General features: G+C 45.0%; 1 long non-coding RNA gene across 1 annotated transcript in view; it reads right to left on the bottom strand.

Moving 5' to 3' along the window:
- LOC109291288 overlaps positions 1-15,300 on the bottom strand; it is a 358,390-nt gene extending 343,090 nt beyond the window's left edge. The window contains exons 1-2 of the long non-coding RNA XR_002095802.1: positions 15,122-15,300; positions 2,876-2,983 (exon numbers count right to left, since the gene is read on the bottom strand). This is a non-coding gene — a long non-coding RNA (uncharacterized LOC109291288). The remainder of the gene's footprint in view (positions 1-2,875; positions 2,984-15,121) is intronic.
- Between the last annotated feature and the right edge of the window lie 6,675 nt (positions 15,301-21,975).

The following is a 21,975-nucleotide window of genomic DNA, read 5'->3' as shown; positions in this document are numbered from 1 at the left end:
CTGGATGTCCAACAGAAGTCACAGTCAGTGAAAAATAAGGCTTCCTTTCTCCGTTCTCAAAATGATCTAACCATTAAGATCTCCAAAACACATCTGTACACAAGAGGCCACATGTAGGAGGGCCCAACCATCAGAAGAAAGTTTGACTTGTTGCTTCAGTATTATAAAAAAAAAAAAAAAGGAAGAAGACTGACAAAACATTCTTCCTACATGATCCAGATGTGGGGAACAGAGCCACTGACTGGAATGGATTTGCATCCCCCTCCTTGCCCCACCAAAACGTTCCGCACATGGTCAAAACTATTCTCTACCTAATACCATTAACTATCAAGACCCCTCCATTTCCCTAGTAGGTTCACATCTGAAGATCCTGTCCTCCTTCAATCTGCCAAACAATTCTGACATTAAACTTTTAATTCACCTTCCCCACCCCCAAAAGACTTTGCTTACATGCTGGTTAAAGAATAAAAAAAGTCTTGTGTTAAGATCTCACAAGATCTGTGTGTAGGCTCATTTGTGCTGCTTGGAGGCAGATGCACATAAACTCCATACACAGATTTGCTTTAGAAGCCACCCACATCCTTGGACCTGAATCATTTGCACATATATTGTTTTCCCCACATTTAGAAACTGAGATTTGTCTGGGAAAGCAGGGGGTGGAAAGTGGGGGGGATTTTCAAATGTGCCCACAGATGGAAAGTGTAGATAAAACTTGGGTAGGTGGGGAGGGGTTTGGGGCCTATGAATTTTGTTGCTCATGAAGTTTTGGACTGATGTTAGAGTTGGTCAAGGAGTTTGATTTCCTTCCCCCCACCCCATAAGACTCTCCCCTCCCTCTCTCCTTTAAAAAACACAGGTGCTTAACACTGAGTCACTTGCTTTCATGAGTCACTTGCTTTCATGGGGCACCTGTGATGACATTAACATGTACACAAGATGAAAATGTCACTTTGTGTGGCTTAATGGCATCACATTGTACACATTCAAGAGTTTTGGGGGGTTTAAATATCTTTGCATCATTGTAAACTAAACTACATCCAAATGCAGTTTAATTTGCAAAGATGCACTGCAGCTGTCAGCTTGCCCCCCACCCATGGGAGAGGTGGGTAGGCGCCACAGAAAAAAAAAAGGATTGGGCCCCTTTCTGCTTTTGCCTTCGGATCCCTCTCCCACTGAAAGCAGAAAGGGAGAGGGATCCGGTCCTTTTTTCCCCCCACAGCAGTCTGCCCACCTCTCCCATGGCTGGGGAATAAGCTGTCAGCAAACCAGATGGCCCCTGAGCTGCGGGTGGCCCTGGTTCTTCCCTCCCCAGTGGCAGCACCCCTTGGAGCTGCCTGGGTGGACTGCTAGTGGGCTGGGTGCTGCCCCAGCTCAGAAGCTGCACCCAGCCTGATCCAACTCTTCCCCAACCCCAAGCTGGCTGGGGTAGCACCCGGCTCACTGGCAGCCCTCCCAGGCAGTCCCAGGGGGTGCCACTGCCACGAAGGGAAGAACCAGTGCCCCCCACAACTCCGGGGCTGCTTGCCCCCAGCTGTGGGCAGGCTCCAACAACAACACAAAAAAAAAAAAAAAAAAAGGATTAGGCCCCTAGCCATAATGTGGAAACATGAAAAATCGAAACAGTGGTTTTCAATTAAAAACCCATCCTTTCAATTTACAGGGCATAGAATGCAACCTTGGGGATTAAACCCCTGTCATATGTACAAGCACCCATAGATTGCCTTCAGTGCTATGATATTTTCCAGTGTCAAGAGACTGAAGTTTCCAGGAGTTGACTAGAAGCTTCTCACTCTGCGTTTGTTTTTGTTGTTTGAATTGAAATGCTTTAGAGAAAAGTATGTTCAAACTAGAGCATAAAAATCCTCAGGAGCAGCCTCTAAAATGACAAGCTTGGTGTTTTACAAAACTGCATGGAGATATTCAAAGGAAGCCTTTACCTCTGGCTTTGCCATGGAAATAACTGGGAATGTCAACCACATGCTGGAGTTCTAAATACAGTTAAAGATGCTCACCAGGAGACCATTCTAAATTTCCTTTTCTGATGGCTATCTGCCAACCCATCATCTTCACTGAAAGCAATGCAGTTTATTATAGTATCTAAACAATATCACAAGGTTCATCAGCAGTAGTACAGTACTACAAAAATATGCCCTTTAAACCAATACATTTACTGTTCAGCAGGCTTTCCTATACAACCTTTCGAAAGTATGTTAAACAAACAGCTGCTGAAGAAAAGAAAAGAAACAAATCCAAGAGATTAATACAATCTGTTCTGAACTGAACGGTGATATGCTGCATAGAGGGTACATAATCTAAAAATACACCTGTTGAATAAATGGATAAGCAATGAAAACAAAAAGCAGTATTGCCTTCAACTACCCGAGATACTTGCAGCACACATACTTAAGAGATGGATTTGCATAGCAAAACAGAAAAGTAGATTATTCAAAAAGGAATAAAAGGATTACTTGAGAGGAACATGCCATGATAATGTGCGCTCCATTTATCATGCAAAAGTGGAGGTATTCCATCCAGGACCCAATCCCATGTACGTGAGTAACGGGCTAACACAAGAGGGCTACTTGGGTTTGCAATATCAGGTCCCATGTTAGGGACGAATGCTTCTATCAGCATTGGTTGTGTTTCTGAATGTATGGGAAAGAAACAACAACCTTCCCGTGGCACAGAGGAAGTCTCTCACTTACCACCTTTCATACATCAGAGGAGATAAAAATGCAAATTTTGCATTTAAGTACAGTAATATCTTTACGACTGTAGGTGCCCAGTACACAAGTAGTGGAAAAAATAGCTCAATTTCAATTCAGTCACAATAAAATGAGCTTGAATCTGTGATTAGACTTGTAGGGAGACTCACCCCTTCCTCAGAAAACTGATGTCGCAGCATTGCCACTTCAATCTGTTCTTCAAGATTCGCGTGGTTCAGGACGTGACTGGTCAAATCATACTTGCATCCTCTTCCCTTCTGGAATAAACAAAGTAAATAAGGCCAAGTCTACACCAAACATCTAATGCAAGAAATCTTCAACCTCACATCCCTCTTGAGGGGCCTCAGATCCCAGTGCCAGTAGCACAGGTTAATATTAATTTTAACCACTCTCGCCTCTTCGCAGTTACATGGGGCACTGTGGCAAATCTGCCTCAGTTTCCCCATTGCCATTCCCAATGTGCTGGCTTGGTCTCACCTGCAGCCAGCTCTGGCATAGCCTCTTCCTTCTCCGGATAGTACTAACCAGTCTGTCCTTCAGTCATTAATACTCCCTCCTCTGGATTGCAGCCCAGGACCCTATGCAAAGCAGCCAGGGCCATTTTCCTCCTCTGCTTCCACACACCCACCCACAAACCCCACCCCCACCAAACCTTCCTCTCCAAACTGCACATCCCTCCCACAAATCTCACATCCTGTGCACCCAGCTGCCAGATGGGATGGGATGGGACGGGACCTGCTGGCAGGAGCCGCAGCTTTGGGGGCAACTACCACACTGCAGCCCTGCCCCATGCCCACCCCGGTGGTGAGAGATGTGGGCCCAGCCTGGGGGGGCTCCTAGTCTCAGAACCCACTTGGAGGGTGTGATGAGCTGGGGGAGGCGACACCAGGGGTGCGTGCGTGAGAGAGAGCTGGGAGTCAGGGGTGGGGGGACTGCTCCAGGTAGAAGAGGCCACCAGAGCATTTATGTACCGGCCGGACGCACCGCTCGTCTTGTGTATATTCTGGGTACTGGGGAATCTGGGTAATGTATGTTGTAACCATCTCGCTTGCTTTGCCTGCATTGCTCGCATTTCCTATCACTGTGGATCAACAAAATTTGCCTATTATCAACCAGAGGAGTTGTGGTCGGTCTGAAGGCTGTGTTTGCCTGGAGCAGGGCATCAGGGCTGGGTTGTGAATTCAGTGCCAACAGCCACAACAGCTGAACACAAAACAAACCACCATGTTACAGTAGTGGGAATCCCAAGACAGACACAGTCCATGACCCAGAAGCAGCTTCCTCTGGGACTTTTACAAAGTTTTTCTCCATAGATATATGTCTCACCTACCTCCCCACCACAACCATGTACCTCTCACAGAGGTAAGCAAGTACAGCCCGGAGTGGTCATGCTACAGCTAGATGCTGCTTGCTTTGTTTCTCCCTTTTAGCTGGTAAGTGGTATGTTTTTTCCTCCACCTTCGATTACATTTCATCTTATTCTTGAGGAGACTCTCATGCCAATGCCTTTGGGAAGATAATGTTTGGTTAATGAGCTGGAACATGAGCAAGGATCATCTATGGGAAACTAATTTTTCAAAATTGTTTAAGTTAGGACAGACAGTGGCACAGATGTGATACATTTGGTGATCTCAGACAAACCCAAAGCCAGGCAAACTAACAGCAAATAGTATCATGTAATCAGGTTGTTCAAAAATGGAAAATTGGCTATATGATTATATAAAACTTTTCATTAGACGTGGTGAGCTGCAATCCAATACACTGCAATTTGGGAATGCTGCCACAGTGCGTCATAGGAGTTTTAGTTCTGGTGTTTCATGTCCTTATTTTTCTCAATGGGTTGCACTCTCAGGCCAGTTATAGTCACAAACTCCCATGAATTACTACCACCTTTCTGCAAAGCGGGAGAAGATGGCACATTGTGGGAAATTAGAATAAAGCGCTTACCTCTTCCTGCTGAGGCTGCTGCTGCCTCAGTGCAAGCTGCCCAGATACAGGCTCCCTGGGGTTTCTTATTCTGGCAAACCCTCTGAATCAGCATCCCTCCCCCAACCAATTTATACTACTGCAAGGACCAAATATACATGGAAAATGAAGGCAAGTTCCTCCTCTCTTGATCTTTTTGGTTAAGGGGGAGGGCACAGGCAGGAGTGGATGCACCTGCAGATCACTGCACAATTGTGCAGATGGTGTCACCAGCTTGGCTTTGGCTTCTTCGACTACAGGATGTTGTTCCAAGAAGAAAGACTGCTAGGAAGAGATGGGATCCACCCGATGAAGAGAGGGAAGAACATCTTTGCAGCCAGGTTTGCAAACCTGGTGAGGAAAGCTTTAAACTATGTTGACTAGGAAATGGAGACCAAAGCCCTGAGGTAGTGGGGAAGCAGGTGACCAGGAGGAAGCACAAGCAGGAGGGGGCAACAGAGGAGGCCTTCTCATCCTTCCTGAGAAAGTAGGGCAATCAGTTAATTACCTCAGATGTGTCCACGTGAATTCACAGAGCCTGGGAAACAAGCAGGAAGAATTGGAGGTCCTAGACAGTCATGGAACTAGAACGTGATTAAAATAACAGAGACTTGGTGGGAGCTCGCATGACTGGAGCACTGTCATGGATGGGTACAAACTGTTCAGGAGGGCCAGGCAGGGAAGAAGAGGAGGGGATGCACTTTATGTAAAAGAGCCATATGATTGCTCAGAGCTCCAGTCTGAAACTGGAGACAGGCCTGTGGAAATCCCTGGGTTAGGGTCAGAGGAGAGAGAGCAACGAGGGTGATGTTGTGGGTAGGTGTCTGCCATAAATCACCAGGCAGGGAGGAGAAGGCTTTCTTCAGACAGCTAGCAGGTGTTTCCAGATCACAGCTCCTGGTTCTTATGGTGGACTTCAATCACTCTGACATCTGCTGGGAGGTCAATATAGCAATCCACAGGCAATCCAGGAAGTTTTTGGAGAGTGTTGCAGACAGCTTCCTGGTGCAAGTGCTGGAGCAGCCAATTAGGAGCTGTGCTCTTCTTGATCCGCTGCTCACAAATGAGGAGGATGTGGTGGGGAGTGTAGAAATATGGGGCAACTTAGGCAGCAGCGACCACCAAATGATTGAGTTCAGAATCAGAGCCCCCTGCACAGCGCAGGGCAGCAGGGATCACCCCTGCCTGGCAGGAACCAGGGAGGGCAGGGATTTCTTTTCTTTTCAAGTGCCAGCTCACTGGGGTGGGCAGGGCAGCTATTGACAGGGCTGGGAGTGGGCAGGGGATGGGGCCTGTTCGATTCAGAGATTCGGCAGCAGCCAAATCTCCAAATCGGATTCAGCTGAATCAATTCAGGACAGCGATTCGAATCACCAAATCAGATCACTGTCCCCCAAATCAGCTGAATCTGAAGCCAATACTAACCGCTTTGCGCAGGCCTAATAGTTTTCTCCACGACACACATTGTGCATTACCTGGTACAGGTCAACATGGAGTTTATCTTACGCAAACAGATCTGCTCGCATATAGTGCGAGGCTATTTGAAAAATGTGCCCCTGCTGTGCCCTGGCGCACTGTTTTTCTAAGCAGGGATCCCACTACAGTATTTAATTTAGTGGCAAACCTAATGATCTTAGACTCAGCAGCACCCACGGAGGGAAGGCTTTGAAGCTTGGGATTTTCTTTTTCCAGTACTTTTTTTAATTGATTCACATTTCTCAGAAATTAAACTTCTGCTCCAGACTTTCCCTTCACCACTCACTGCCACACATTCAGATTTGTGAGAGCATTTGTATCAAAGCCCAGCACATTCTTTAGTACAGGCAGACTCTAAATAATGTCCTATTCCAAAGGCAGTGATGACTTTAAAAGCTCTTTCTACCTCTGGAGAGCTCACTGGCTCCAAAGCACTCCCTTATCAAATGAAGGAGAATATCGCTAGAAAGGCCTCTAAAGCCAAATGACATTGTGCAGTGCACCCACTGTAGCCTGGAGTCCAGCCCTGCCACTCTGGCTTCATTCTGCGAGGACCCCTTTGCAAGTGCCAAAGATAGCAAAATCAGGCCTTAAATGGATAGGAAAGCATGAGGTCTAATTCTGTTCTCATATATTTTTATGCAGCCTCATTATCTTTAATGGAATTCACCAGGTGCAGCTGAGAGCAGGATTAACCTATGCTGTTTGCTTATAACTGCAGACCAAAAGCAATCTACTGTGATGTATCAGATGCTATCTTCATCATCAAGAGGGTTAGTGACATGAGAGACAAGTGTTCTCTGCTGGGCCATCTCCTATCATCCTTGCCACTGCATTTATATATAATCCAGCTCAAACTTCTAAAATTGATGAGCCTTTACAGTGCAGTCTAGCAGCATGTACAGTGTTTTGCCTCTTTTTCCATCCCTCTTCTCATATTTTCTAAATTTTCAGATTTTCAGAAGTTCCAAATGTTCTTGTCCAGTTTGAATTGGTTGGACTTCCCTACCACCCCAAGCACAAACTAAAGATTATAACTTTATAATGTTGTATTACACACAAAGATATTCTTAGCTGAAAGAAAGGGAGTGTATTTAGAAGGAGCTAAAGGGTTCTACAAATAATCTAAACGGTTCACACTTCATTTGAGAGAATTTTCAGCACAGTATACAAACTAAACGTTTCCAGAAATTTCATAGACATATGTAAAAAGCAGTATTGTGGACTCTCAAATGACCATTTATATTTAAAAAACATATACCTGTGTATATAATGAAAAAAATCTGCCTTGATAAACATAAGGTACTTTGTTGACAGTGGTTGAAAACTTACTGTTGAAGTCATCTTGCCCGTGGATACAGAATGAACCCTTGTTTCCTTCCCCCACTGCTCTCCTTAGCCAGGTCAGGGGTTTACAGACATTGCATGGAGTAAATGGAAACTTGTACCTCATCAGACTAGTAAGTGAAATCAAGCATGGTGCTCTGGCACATTCACTGGCCAGCTTTGTCAAAGATTTCACTAATTTGTCTAGAAAGGAAAGAGTTTTAATCTGGAGTCACTGGATACAACATCAGCAGTGCCTTTGGAATTACTGAAAACTGACAGAAGGCAGGTCAAAGTAGCACCTTAGAGATTAACTGATTCAGAGGCATGAGCTTTCATATGCAACATACTACTTTGTCAGATACAGGAGACTCCTTGTGCTAACACTTGCACTTCCCACATTTCTAAGGTGGTTCAGTCACAGCAGTTAATTCCTAACATTTGCAGAAGGAAATGCTTTAAAAAACACTTAAAATTCTCAATCTTGCATGACGAACTGCCCCCAGGTCATATTATTTTATTCTTACTTGCCTATTGATAAAAACTGATTTATATCAGCATTAAACAACAACTTCAAAATGCCTCCCTGCAGTTCACTGACTTCATAATGAAGCCTCCCTCCTTTGAATAGAATATCTCCTATTTTGTATTGGGATAAAGTGATTATAACAGCTGTGGGTGGGCAAACTCTGCAGGCATTTCAAGTACCCTGAGAGTCAATAATCCACAAAGCATCTAGACTCTATCAAAATGTGCTTTCAGCAACATCAAAGTGCCTTGTAACTCCCTGAACATGGGGTGTACTTATTGCCTGGTTTCTTCCTTCTTTCCACAGACACTTTTCCATTTAATTATCACTGTGTTGTACCCATTTTGGTTTGTATCCCTCACAAGCCAGTCCTCGTCAAGTCATTTTTCTCTCCTTGCCCTCCAGGAGGCCACAGTGGTGGTGATGCTGGTGTCCCTTTTTACACAATAGCTTAGCAAGCAGACACCCACTTGAGAGAGGGAGACCTAGATTTTGGCATCTGCTCTAAGGAAGCTGATCTTCTGCCACCCCAGGTCAAGGAGCTAACCACTAATCTCATTATGCTTCCCATCTCTTTGTACCTCAGTGAGTCTTGAATTATTTTCTGCCCAGTGGGAGAGGAAGGGCTGGGAGTGTCCCTATGCATAAGTAGTCTGTAGCCTGATAATTAAGGTACTCTCCCAGGAGATGCAAGTCTCTCTCTCCAGGCAGAGGGAACCAAACTTTGTTCTCATGCCTCTTGGACAGTGCTCTAGCTGTTGTAGATGAAGTTTAAAGGAAAGGAAAAGCAGTGCCTTCTCCAGTTTTGTATTTTCACATGAAAAGAATGACTCTTGCACAGTTATCAGACTTAAGGGGGTGGTAGATGCCTACCTTCAGGAGACAATCCCAGTCTGTGGACCCCAAGGACAAGGCACTATCTTGTGCTCAGAATAAAGTCTTTAAGACTCAGAGATACTGAGATCTAGACGCACCCTGTCCTCAGCAGTTCCTGGTTAACAAGTTGTAGGCAGCATGGTGGCCTTGGTTGGCTCCCTGTTCATGGGGGTAGTTTTGGATCCATTCTGTAACAATCTGACTCTCCCTATGTATTACACAGGGAGCACTTAACACAGTTTGAGAACCAGGCGCTGAAAATATTGCAGCATTTGGGCACCAAGTCCCTTTGTTGCTTTAGCTCTCTATGGCAGTGAGTTCAAGTCCTCAGCTGGTATAAATCATCCTGACTGCACTGAACTCTAATGGAGCTTGCTGATTGCACCAGCTGAGTATCTGGCCTGTAGCCCTCCTCCCTTTGAAGATGAGGGATTTGCAGAGTTTAATGAAGGCTGACATTGTTCTTGAATCAGGCTCTAATGACATGAATAATTTTCTTCCTGTCACCCTGCTGGTTAGCTTGCAGTTGTACAGACAATCCACTGTCCTCCTCACGCTGGCTTATTATATTATTAGTCAATATTTATTTAACAGTAGCACCTAGAGACCTTAACTAAAATCAAAGCCCAATATGTTAAGCACTGTTCAAGCATTTAGTAAGAGAGAACCTCTGCCCCAAAGCACTAAGAATCTAAATTGGGTGGGCAAAATACAGCCCACAGGTACCCTCACGGCAGTCTGCATGGGGCCAAGGCCTGCCTGCTCCCACCCAGAGCAATCCACTCCTGCCCACAGCCCCAGCCCCACCAGCCTGCACACCTTCCTGGCAGTGCTGCTTCTGGTGAGGCAGGTACTGCTCAGCTCCACACCTTCTCCAGTATCTCCTCCCCCTGCCCCTGCTGCACCACTCCAGGGTGGGGGGAGGCTGCAGCCAGACAGCTCCTGGCCCAGCATGCAAAGCTCCAGCTCCCAACTACCTGTAGTTGGCTGCTCCTGGCACTGAGCAGGCAGATTGCACGGAAGGTGGAGCTGGAGGCCTGTACGCTGAAGCAAGAGCCTCCCAGGGCAACTTCTCCCCATCTAAAGCAATGCAGGAGGAGGAGGAGCCACTAGAGATGAGGGAAGCTGAGCAGTACCTAGGCAGCTGCAGCCACTTCAGGAGCAACCCCACTGGGAAGCTGTGCGCCCTGGCTGAGGCCAGGGCCAGGACCAGGACCAGGGCCAGCAGGTGCAGGTGGATACATGGTGCAGGCTGCTCCAGGCAGGAGTGGGCAGGGCTCAGCCCCATAAGGGGTGCTGTGTGGGCAGCTGCAGGCTGGCTGGTGGGGGCAGGCCACACCTGCACTTCCTTTGTCCCTAGGGAGCTCTGCTGCATGTGCCACCTGCCCTCACTTCTCCTCCTACCACCAGCCAGCTTCTGGAACCTAGTGCACAGGCAGTCCCCCCCCACACACATGTACCTCCACACCAACATGCAGCCCCCACCCAGTCTACAAGAGTAAGCTTTATTTTGAGCTATTATAATCACCTCTATACACACTACTAAAAACCATAAATGGGGGGGAGGATTTAAATAAAATTAAAATATGTTATAGTATAGATTTGATTTTTAGTATATCATTTATTTTTATCTATAATTTGTTAAAATTATATCTTCTTAAAAAAAATTGTGTATGCAGCCCTTAACACCTCACCAAAACTTAAGTGGCCCTCCAGCTGAAATAATTGCCCACCCCTGGGATACTGGCTTCCTTTCTTTGCTTCTTGAGTTTTGAGTCTGTAAGGGGCACTGAGCTCATATTTTCTAGATTCTACCCCACAACCATGAGGCCTAAAATCGTACCTTTTGCATGTAATGAAATCAGACATTCTCACTCATCATGAAGCTCCAGGAGCTTTAGGAATAACTTCATAGATTACAATATATTCATTATAAAGGCACTCAAGTTGGAAACACTGAAACAAGCTGCATCCTCTTCTGCTAGATCCTGGGATGTCCAGACACATGGGTGAATCCAGGTTTTTGAAAAAGGGGGTGGAGATGGTGGGTGCATCATCACATATAACACCTTGACAGTGCATCCAGTGCTTCACTGAAAGTTATTTCCATACCTGAATTAACGTTCACCCAAGTTAATGTTTCCACAACTCAGTTAATGTTTTTAGCCAGAGTTAGAAAATAGTCTGCAGGGCTGTAAAATAGAGCTAACATTACCAGTAGCTGCTAACAGCAAAATTGCTGAAGAAAGTAGAGCTTGATTAATGGAACATTGAGACCATTAAAAGGGAGAGAGGATTGTTAACACCTGTGGAATGAAGTGTTTAGAAGGAATCAGATAGATTATAATGAGACATGAAGTTGAGTCTCGCACTGCTTCCACTGCCTGGCAGTTTGTTTTAAACTTCTGGTGGAGCGGGAATCAAAGTGGGGTGCAACTATACCACTGCACCACTCCATCCCTCTCCCTCCCTCCCCCACCTTCAATCTGCCCCTATCCAGACAGGAGACAAGTCTCTGGTATACAGCAGAGCAACCTGAACACTGAGTTAGGGGTGATAAACGCTGTTATCAATTACCTGCCTGGCTAATCAGAGCATCCTGCAGGCCTGGCCACCCCCACCCCCTCCCTCAGCTCAGTACTGTGAAAGGGAAGGGAGGGCTGTTCTAGCATCCCCCAGTTTCTAGCCTGAGCTACTGCAGGCATGTGCCTGAATTTCTAGGATGTCTGTCTGGTTGCAAAGTGGATTTAGCCTACCCAAGTTGACTAACCTGCAAAGATTGAATCAATATAGGCTCAGGCTTTTTGACTGTCTGTCCCTAGCCAAGAAGCATAAGTACATGAATGTAAGTACCTGAATAGGGCTGAAAAACCCCACTCCTTTCACTCCCAACCCCTGAAAGGGGGGGGGGGGGAAAGGGCACCTAGGTATTTCCTTCTAACTGAGGTGACTTTTAAATGCTTTCTAGGGAGCGGATAAATGGCAGCACTGACCTTCCAAAATACAATCTGCTTTTTCTGTCCGGAAATCCAAATCCTGGTGCTTATAGCCAGAAGAGATATTTCTCTCCTTTGCATTACCAACACTGAGTGGATATCACAGCTCAGGAATGCTTGAATAGCTGGCAGTCTTTGTATTTGTGTAACATAAAACAGGTAATCCCCAAGAGAACCCCCTTTGCAGTAGTTTTCCTTTTCAAGTATTTCCTCCAGCAGGAGCTTTGAACAAGTGGAACACATGCTTGACATATCCCATCCTTGTCATTCTCTCTGCCTTGCACCTGCAATGCAAGACTTACATGTAGCATTGAAAAGATTTCCATTTAGGTTAAAAGAACCAACGGAGGATAACAGAAGACTTTGCTGCTCTTAGAAAAAACATCTTGTAAAGGAAATCTCACTTTCTGAGAGCAGTATTATTTATTATTACCATTTTGTATGACAGTAGCACCTAGGACCCTTGTTATGGCTCACAATGCCTTTGTGCTAGGTACAAAGCAAATGAAGAAAGGGACCCTCTGAATGGGGGGTGGTAAGTCAGGCGGCAAGAGTCAGTGAAGGGCCCTGAAAGTAGAAGCAAGGTGCTTATGTTCAGTTGCTGTATTCCCCTCCTTGTACCAACTGTAGAACCAAGAGCAGAAATGAAACACAAATGTAAGTATTCAGAAGGGACACAGGGGTTCCAATATGCTGGAAGTGTTCACAAATATGCCATATGGCAATTGGTTTCACCATGCCAGTGTCTCCTTTTCAGCTCTCGTTCAAATCAAAGGCCAAGTCCTATGTTATTTATTTATTTATTTGATATAAGCAAATATATAAGCCTTCCCAACAAAGGCTCAGGGTGGCTTACAATAAGAAAACAGAATAACTTAAAACTTTTAATAACTTTCAAAAACCCGTTTGAAAGTATAGTGATAGAAATCCATTGTTTTTAATAAAGTTGCACTAGTATCAGCTGGTTGCTTGAATATAATGAGGGAGCTGTGCTAGGAGTTAGACACTGTGGATTTAACTGATAATGTTTTGATGCCATCCATGACTATTAGCCCAGTATATGAGTGTAAATATCTATTAAGCATACATCAATTTGTAATAGACAATAAAACCAATTTAAAGAGCTGTTCTACTCAGAAAAGCAATTAAATTGCATTTATCTTGGTATGTAATAAGTTATATCTGCTAAATGTAGTAACTTAAATACAGCACCAATAGCCTCATATGACTGGGTGACGATTTCAAAGACGGTCAAAGCCGAAGCTTGAATCTGCAGACCAAGTGTCAGAAAGGATCTCTCTCTAATGGTAAACAGAACCCATGACAAAGAAGAATGATTCCTAGATCAGCAGTTCTACTCAGCCACCATCGCCTACCGTGGTGGTGGCACCTACACCACCGATGCCTTCCAGCAGGCAGAGGTAAGCATAGGTGGATGGGCAGGCAGGATCCTTCCAGCACACCCACCCCTAGAGTTCCCCTGGGCACATGGACCTGAGCACCCACACCTCTGCCCTGGGTACATGCGCACCAACCTGCTTGGTGTACACACCTCTGCCCTGAGTATACGTGCACCCAGCCCCATTCCCTATGTATGTGCTTCTGCACTGGGTGCGTGTATACCTGCCTGCCCCCACTGCATGGGTCTGGGCACACAAGTCTCTGCATGGGGCATGTGCACACCCAGCTCCCCTGCGCACTCATTCAGGAGCACACACCTCTTGGCTGGGTACCCAGCGAACTACCTCCTGATGCAGGCATCTGGGCACACACACCTCTCCACTGGGCACAAATGCATGCTTACCTTCTGTATGCATGTACCTGGATAGCCACACTTCTGCACTGGGTACATGCGCACCTGCCTGCCCCCGGTGCATGCATCTAGGTGCACAGGCCTCTGCACTGGGTACACACACATACGGCTCCCCAGTCCATGCATCTAGGCACACACACCTCTGCACTGGATACACATGCACACGCCTGGGCTCACACACCTCTGCACTGGATAGACGTACACTTCTCCCCACCCCCCTCCCCCAGTGCATGGATCTGGGTTCACACATCTCTGCACTGGGCTCATACACACCTACCTCCCTGGTGCATGCATCTGAGTGCACATGCCTCTGTACTTGATGTATGCACACCCACCTGCTCAGTGTACGCACCTAAGAGCACATGTCTCTGCACTGGGTATACACACACCTGCCCGCCCCTAGTGCATGGATCTGAGCATATATGCCTCTGCCCTGGGCACACGTACACCCACCTGGTCAGCACCTGGGATCACACAACTGTGCCCTGGATACATGTATACCCGTCCACCCCCAGTGCATACACCTAGGCTCACACACCTCTGCACTGGATACGTGTGTACCCACCCACCCATCCAGTGCATGCCTTTGGGCTGTTGTCTTTAAAAGTTTCCTGTATTAACAGCAGCTTTGGTGAGCGTGCAAAACCACATACTGCTTTTTGACCTGTCTTAGCTGTTTCAGTTTTTGCACATCCTAATGGTGCCAGGCACGATACACACGCCGAGGATGACACAGTCACCTTTTAAGTAAAAATACATTCTCAGGAGACATGGACCAAAAAATAAGCTATCCCCCCAAGTAAAAAACACACATACAATGCAAGTTTCTACCCTTACAACCAAGAGTGTTCATGGCATTAAAAAATGTCAATACACAATCTTTCCTAGAGCTTTCATTAATATATATAATTACAGCTTCATTTTAGGGTCAAAAGCATGCCTGCTTTCTTCCCTCTTTCTTATGTGATGATGAAGATCAGGGCCTACTCTTGAGAAATCACAAGAGTAACTACCCTGACCTCCAGATTTTTTTTTAAAGCTCTTTTCTTTTTTCTTTTTTTTTTTTTTTATTTCTTTGGCTTTCCCGAACGATATCACCTTTGGGAGAGCTAAAGAAATACCATGTAGGCCCTGCATAGACTGAGCTAGCACTGAACGGATCTCTTCCTTACAATCTTAGGCATATGCTCCCTCTGTGGGGAAGCCTCCATTTCCCTTAGTAGCTCTCATTGTTTATTTTGCAGCCTACTCCTAGCAGCCAGTTTCTTAGTGCACTGAATCACTTCTTCCTGAGTATTTGCTGCACCCTGTAATCACTGGAAATCAAAGCTTAAATCTGGTCAGGATTCTCTTCTGCTCAGCAGTCCCACACCCTAATTCACAGGACAAATAATAATAATTTAAACATATTTACTGAGTCACTGCAGCCTCTTGTCCAGCAGGAGACTGACAGTTTTGCCCATTTTTGTCTTTTTGGGTCCTGGAGATGCAATGGGTCCAAGAAGCCAATGCATGCCTGGACAGAGGAAGGGCTGCATTATTCTAAGTCAAAGCAAATGAAATAAAATTAAATCAACCAAATACCAACAGAGTTGCAGCTAAAAATATCAGCCCAAGGTCACATCCAATAGAAAGGATTGGTTGTCTAAAGCTAGGCCCTTCATTGTGGCACACAGCTGAGATTTTAATGTCTGCTGGCTTGGGTTTTTTGTTCAGCATTCAGGATGATAATATCTTTGGCATGACACACTCTGACGTTAAAGTGCAGTTCTGCCATTTGCTTTACAATGCCCCAGCTGCAGGTCAATAATCATGAGAAAGAAAGGGCTACCAATTCTAGCCCAGTTCATCAACCCCATAATACCCTGGCTCTGTCCTGGGGAATTGCAAAGGTATCGGTGTGGGTCACAAGGAACCACAGTTCTTTCCTCCATGCTCAGTATTAATTTGCTGTACAAAGTTTACTTTGCAAAGATAGATAGTTAGCCATGATAGTCTGAAGTCAGGCAGAAGAAAGCATTGATCAGAAACTGATTCAGTCAGTCTATAAAGTCACTTCGGTATGGGCACAAGGTTCTTTGACATGCCAATGGCAGCTTGCTCCCTTGAGATCATATTTGAGATGCTTTGTGGGACATTTGTGTGGTCACATGTAATATTCACTACAGCATAATGAAGGGGACAAGTGAGAAAATAGCAGCTACTGCTGCCGCCAGCTCAGTGACACTGCCACTTATCCGGCTGCTGCCCTGCAAGCTGTTTCTCTCCAGGGCGCAAAACTGCCCAGCTCCGCCTATTCATGGCTGTCAAATCTGTGTGCTTGCTATCCCCTGCCAACTGCTTACATATTGCAGTCATTTGTAGTTGTGTTAGCTACTCTCTGTTTATTATTGTGGTATGGTCTGTAAAACAAACACGCACAAAAACGTTTTCTCGGTGACACACTCTATAAAGTAAAGTAGCAAATGTTTTTCCTTTACATAGCTGTGCGTCTTTGTTTACAGTCTTCATGTCCAAACTAGGACAGTATAGAGCTGTGTCAAATGTAGGTATTTTTGTTGTGAAATGTTCAGGATTTTTTTTTCAGCTCACGTTTGATTGTATTCTTGTGAGCAACTAGGAAGCTGCTGATCTTTAACAGCCTGTAAGACCTCAGGATATGAGGTAAGTTGTTTGTGTGCCTGGTAATGTCAGTTATTGGAAATACTTAAAAAAAAACAAATAAACCTATTAAAGGTTATTAATAAGCTTTTATAACTGGCTGTTCAAGCTCATAATAAAAGAAACCCATTTTCTTATGTTTAAATAAAAATATGCAAATATGCAAGCCTATAATGTCTTAGATCTGGTGCATCTGATCCACTAGATGGTGCTAGAAAATAATGTAAAATTTGTAAATGCACTGAAAGGGCCAGCTGCACAAACTACCAGGACTGCCTTGCTGGGAATAATTGTGCACTGCATACTGTGCGTGATGTGTTGCCTTGTCTGCACACAAAAAATGCAGCATTTTAGCAAGGTTTTTTTTTACATGAGTTTTATTAAAGCCATGCAGATCTTCTCATTGCAATTTAAAACAGCTTCTCTTGATATGTGTGTCCACAAACAGTTTGGCATCCAGTTAACTAAATTGATTTCAGAGATACCTACTCTACTTTGTGGCTAGGCAAGACTTGAGTAAGTCATCAGTTCAATATTTTAATCCTTGTTGCCTGAATGTGTCCATAGACTTTTTTCTGTCCAGCTCCTCCTGAGGCTAGGAGGTACATGGGCCCATCTACACATGCATTAATGCATTTTACTTAATGTGCCACCATTAATCTAGTATCACCACCAGGCACTTTTACACGTGCTTTGGGGGCAGAGGGGTACTTTAATTAAAGTGGATCTGAAAGCTGCTTTAATTAAAGCACTGCAGTGTCATATATATCAGTGTCCCCATCCTTCAAAATGACAGTGGGGAAACTTGAACTAAAGCTCATTCGACAAGCTTTAGTTAAAGTGCACCTGCTACCATTGTGAAGCACAGGGTCACTAATGCACAAGACACAGAGGCTAGCTCAGACATGCTGTAATTACGGTGTGTTAGAGCAGCCTTGTAGCACACCTACAAGCACCCATTGTGAGGTACTAGGAAAATGCAGATTAGCCCAACTTAATGCACGTTAACTAAGAACAAGCATAGTTTTAGTGACACCTTAATGTGCATTAATGAAAGCACACTTTTTTTAGTGAGGCTTTAATACATATTAAAATAAGATAATGTGCATTAAAGAGCACATGTAGGCGTGCCCACAGAAACTATTTCGGATAAACACAAGGAGATAACAACACATGATGAGCTGCTTAATTCTCAGCCTGGAAAATACAGCAATTCCATCTTGATTCATTTCTGTTCTACGTGCTCTGATGGCCGGCTTGACTCCTGCAGTCCCTTCAGAAGGATTTTGTTGCCATGCACAACCAAAGTAGAGGCACGCTCACAGGAAGGAGCAGTTCTGATACCCATCCTACCCATTTGCTGTTGGTCTCCTGTGAAACAGCAGTTATTGCATTTTGGCCCGCTAGTTTCCAAACACCTTCACATGGAGGACTTCTACTTTATCCAAAACCCCTGCATTGGAGTTTCTTATTGAATACCCCCTTTCAGATTTACCGGCTGTCCTCCTACCTCTACCAGTATACGGTTTACATTTTGACCCCTTAAATGGCAATTATTACTATAATGAAAATTCAGTCTGCCATTACACAATTTCTCCTGCATACACCCCAGAGATGTCTTGCGTACCTCAAGGGTACACGTACCACAGTTTGGAAACTCCTGTTTTAGTATGTAGGACTTGCTTTCTGCATGAAATTGCTTAAGCTCAATGCATCCAACCCCTCCTTTTTCTGAAGTGTGCCCTGCAGAGTGATATGATAGCCTTCCTCTTCCCACAAGGACCCTTCGTTTGGATTTTGTTTTCTGTTTCTGAGATGGTCTCGTATTTAATGGGCTTTTTGGACCCCTATGTGCTTTGGCAGGAAGCAGCATCTTGTACTTTATAAACATAGCTCATTACTACATCAATTTTTTATTAATCTGTCTTCTGACATGGCAGCAACACTACATAGTAGTGCAGGGGCCAAGGGAAATAATTGTATGCTCCTGTATGAAAATTGCCAGGTCACATCTTTGCTTGTAAACAACTTAGAGCAGACATCCACTAACCAGAACCTCTAGATCTGACAAAGAGAGACTTCCCCCTAGCAGAAAAAAGTGGTGATTCAGCCTTGTTCCCATCCTAAAAGTTCCCTGACTCATCAGCTCTAGCTACTACAAAGCTGCTTCCTACAACCTGAATTGTAGCTTATGCTCAGCCTTTATCACAGGATTGAGCATGATCTCCAAGACCCAGAATAGCTTTGGAATACACTGTATTTAGGAGGCGCTTTTCAGAGTTTCCCACCTTCTGTTCTTTATAGAAGGAAGGTGAGGTTAGTTATCACTGACCTACCCCACTCCCAACAATCCTCCAAGCCCGGCTGCATCCCAGCCATCTCCTCACCCAATTCTTTTGAGGCAGTGAGTGAGAGGAATATCAAGACATACAGGCTGCTTGTACACCCCACAGGGGTTTAATTAGGTTTAGTTCTTCCTAAATTGAAACAGTGGTTTTTAAAAACACCACTTCAATTTTGGGATAATTAAACTGAACTAAACCCCCATGGTGTGTACATAAGGGTGAGGGCTCAATCCTTACCTGTATCTTTGGGGGGCGGGGGGGCAGGAGGGGCAAGCTGCTGGTGGGCCAAGTGGACCCTGAACTGCATGGGGGCCCCCCAGGTGGCACCTGCCCACTGGCACCTGGCCCGGGCAGTCCCAAGGGGTGCCACAGTCATGGAGGGAAGCACCAGGCCCCCTGCAGCCATGGAGGGAAGCACGAGGCCCCCACACAACTTAGGCAGGCAGGCAGCCTCTGGGGAGTGAAAAAAAAAATCAGGTTCCCCATTTTTTTTTTTCAGTGGAGCCTGCCTGCACAGGCTGCTGCTGGGTCCCACCAAGCCCTGAGCATGCCAGCTTCCAGTGCCCCATGCACTGTTGCACTTTTTTAGGTAGCAAACTAAAACACCTCAGAGGTGTTTTATCTTGCTAAGTACCAAAGTCATTTAAAGCAGAATATGCTGCTGAATGTGCAAACAGGAACGACATTAAAGCAGTGCAAAAAAGGCATTTAAGCTGCGTTAAAGGCCAATTTTGTGGTGTGTACAAAGGCTCACACAGCCTACAGGGAGTTCTTATTCCTCTTTTCTACCCTGCACAGATGTGCTATCATTACCCTAGGGCAGTAAAATCAATTCAGGGGAAACAATCCTTTTTACTATGGTTCTATTTTAGTGCTTTATGAACAGTGAGGCACGTGAAATCCATGCTAGCCTGGTGTGACCCAGTGCAGCACATGAAACCCATGCTAGCCTGGTGCGTCCCTTCCTCTGCATGGCTGGGTTACAGGTGTTAATGAGTCTGCTATAAACTTGGCTAGGAGACCTGGCTCTTTTAGCTAAAGCAGTAGCAGCTCAAGAACAAAGATTCACGGGTACCAGTTTTAATTCTTAGTAACAACTTACTAACCCATCCAGAGGGAGAGCATTGCCTATACAAAATAAGCGTGCCCAACAACAAACTGAATTGTCATGCTTTTGAAAGGAACCAAGTGCCCTGCCTTCTTAAGGAGTACAGCCCCTCTGCAGGAGAGGAGCAGAGTGCCTTGGGAGGGACACTGGAAGAGGGGAAAGGGATCTCTCTTGGGTGTGATACAGGGGTGTGAGTGTGGATGGGGGTGGGGAAGTGGGAAGAGATGTTGCATACCTGGATGTGAATAGGGGTTGGGAAACTCAGGATAGGCCAAAGGGTTTGCTCTCCTGGATAACTGAGAAGCAGAAGTGGGTGGAGTGGGATGAAGTTTTAAAGTAGTAGATGGTTGTTTCTTATCTTGTGGGTTCTGTGTCTGTTACTATAAGCTGCTACGAGCCTTTCTGAAAAAGGCCAGATATACATCTCTAAATAGCAACAACGCTCAGACTGCATCTGTAGAGCATTCGCTGGTCAGATGTTGCTTGTATTTCTTCCTTTGTTTTTGAAGACTTTGCTGTTAGAAAGTGAAACATAGATTCCTAATGTCATTTCTCCCTTAACAAAAAGAGGAAGTGATAGTAAGTATAAATATTACCTCCCCCTCTTCTTTCTGCATTTCAATTTTCCCCTTTGCTGAAGCACAGGCCAGAGCTCTGTCTTAAGAAAGCATTATTAAGTTAAGGCTTAGAGCTGTTCTGTGTAAAAATCTGACAAGTATACATTTAAAATTTCCAGTCAGCTTTAAAAAAGTATCATGTTGGCTAATAAGCCAATATTTCATGCAGACATAAAATATTTATAGTATGTAAGTACTATTTAATAAACTTAGTTTAAGCAACAGCTCTTAGATACTAGGGGTGCTTATACATGTGTAGGGAGGCTGCTCCAATATGCTGTAACAGCATATCTGAGCAGACTCAATTAATCATGGTAATTACTGTGCTCCAGCAGACTCACATATATCAGCGTCCCCATGCTGAAAAATGGCAGTGGCAGCACCTTAACTAAAGCTCATTTGGTGAGCTTTAGTTAAAGCACCCCTGCCACCATTTTTCAGTGCAAGGACACTGATACACATGACACTCCAGGCACTTTAATTAGAGCGGCTCTATGAGCCGCTCTAATTAAAGCGCCTCCCCTTCCCCCCCCCCACACACACTCAGAGCACACAACCTCAGCCCCTATGTTGTTGTTGCATGGTTAATTTAAACTAGTTTTTTACAAGAATTATTTCACATGAATACTTACATTTCTGTACTTTAGCACACATATGACCCACTAGTCAGTGAGAAAGGATTTCCCACCATATGGTGGTAATAAAGTATAGTGTTTGCCACCTGTACTCTTTAGAACTGGAGATAATGGAAGCCTCTCAGTTATTTCAAAACATTTCATGACCCAGTCAGCAAACAAATAGTTGGAGGTCTCCACAGCAAACAGCATTTCACATCTTGGATTAATAGTCAGCTGTTCTCATCTACTAGAAAAGCAAAACTATTTTCCCCTTATCTAAAAGAGTATAAGGATAGGGATTAGCATACAGATATTCATTCCCTGGATCCTACCTGGGTAGGGCCACCTAAGGCTATAGCAAATCACACCTTACTTAGATGTGTCACATTTTTGCCTTAACAGGAGGCGAGTAAAGCTAGAGTAGCACTCATTCATAGCCAAATCAATGAAACACAAAGAAGTACAATTACTACGCCTCGACCCTCACATGTGCTGGTTTTGCATCAACCAGTCAACAAGTCCAGAGGCCTGGTTTTCACTCCCTGCACTCTGTTTGGCTCAGCTTTCAGCAAGTGACTAGGTGTGACCCCCGTGGTAGACTGCTCACAGTGAAAACACCTGTGCAGCTTTACAAACAACTAGTAGGCACATTCTGTAACTGCAACACTCTTTCTGGATGGTTTTGAGCATTCTCGCTGAGTTGCCTTAAATATGTATCCAGAGACACAGTGGGTGTATCCACACATGCAAGCACATGCACTTGCAGCAGCTCAAATAGAAGCAGTGCAAATTTGAGCCTGGGGCTTTTTGCCTCAGCGCATGTGCTCGGACATACACTTTGTTGTGGAGCAAATTGTGCCACTTGGGGCAAAATAACCCTGCCTCGCTCCTCCCAGATCTGCAGCCAGGGGGAGCTAGAG

The sequence above is a fragment of the Gavialis gangeticus genome, unplaced genomic scaffold (assembly GCF_001723915.1).
Source record: "Gavialis gangeticus isolate Ggan-Ray unplaced genomic scaffold, GavGan_comp1, whole genome shotgun sequence".
NCBI lineage: Eukaryota > Metazoa > Chordata > Crocodylia > Gavialidae > Gavialis > Gavialis gangeticus.
This window is presented reverse-complemented; position numbering and strand designations above follow the sequence as displayed.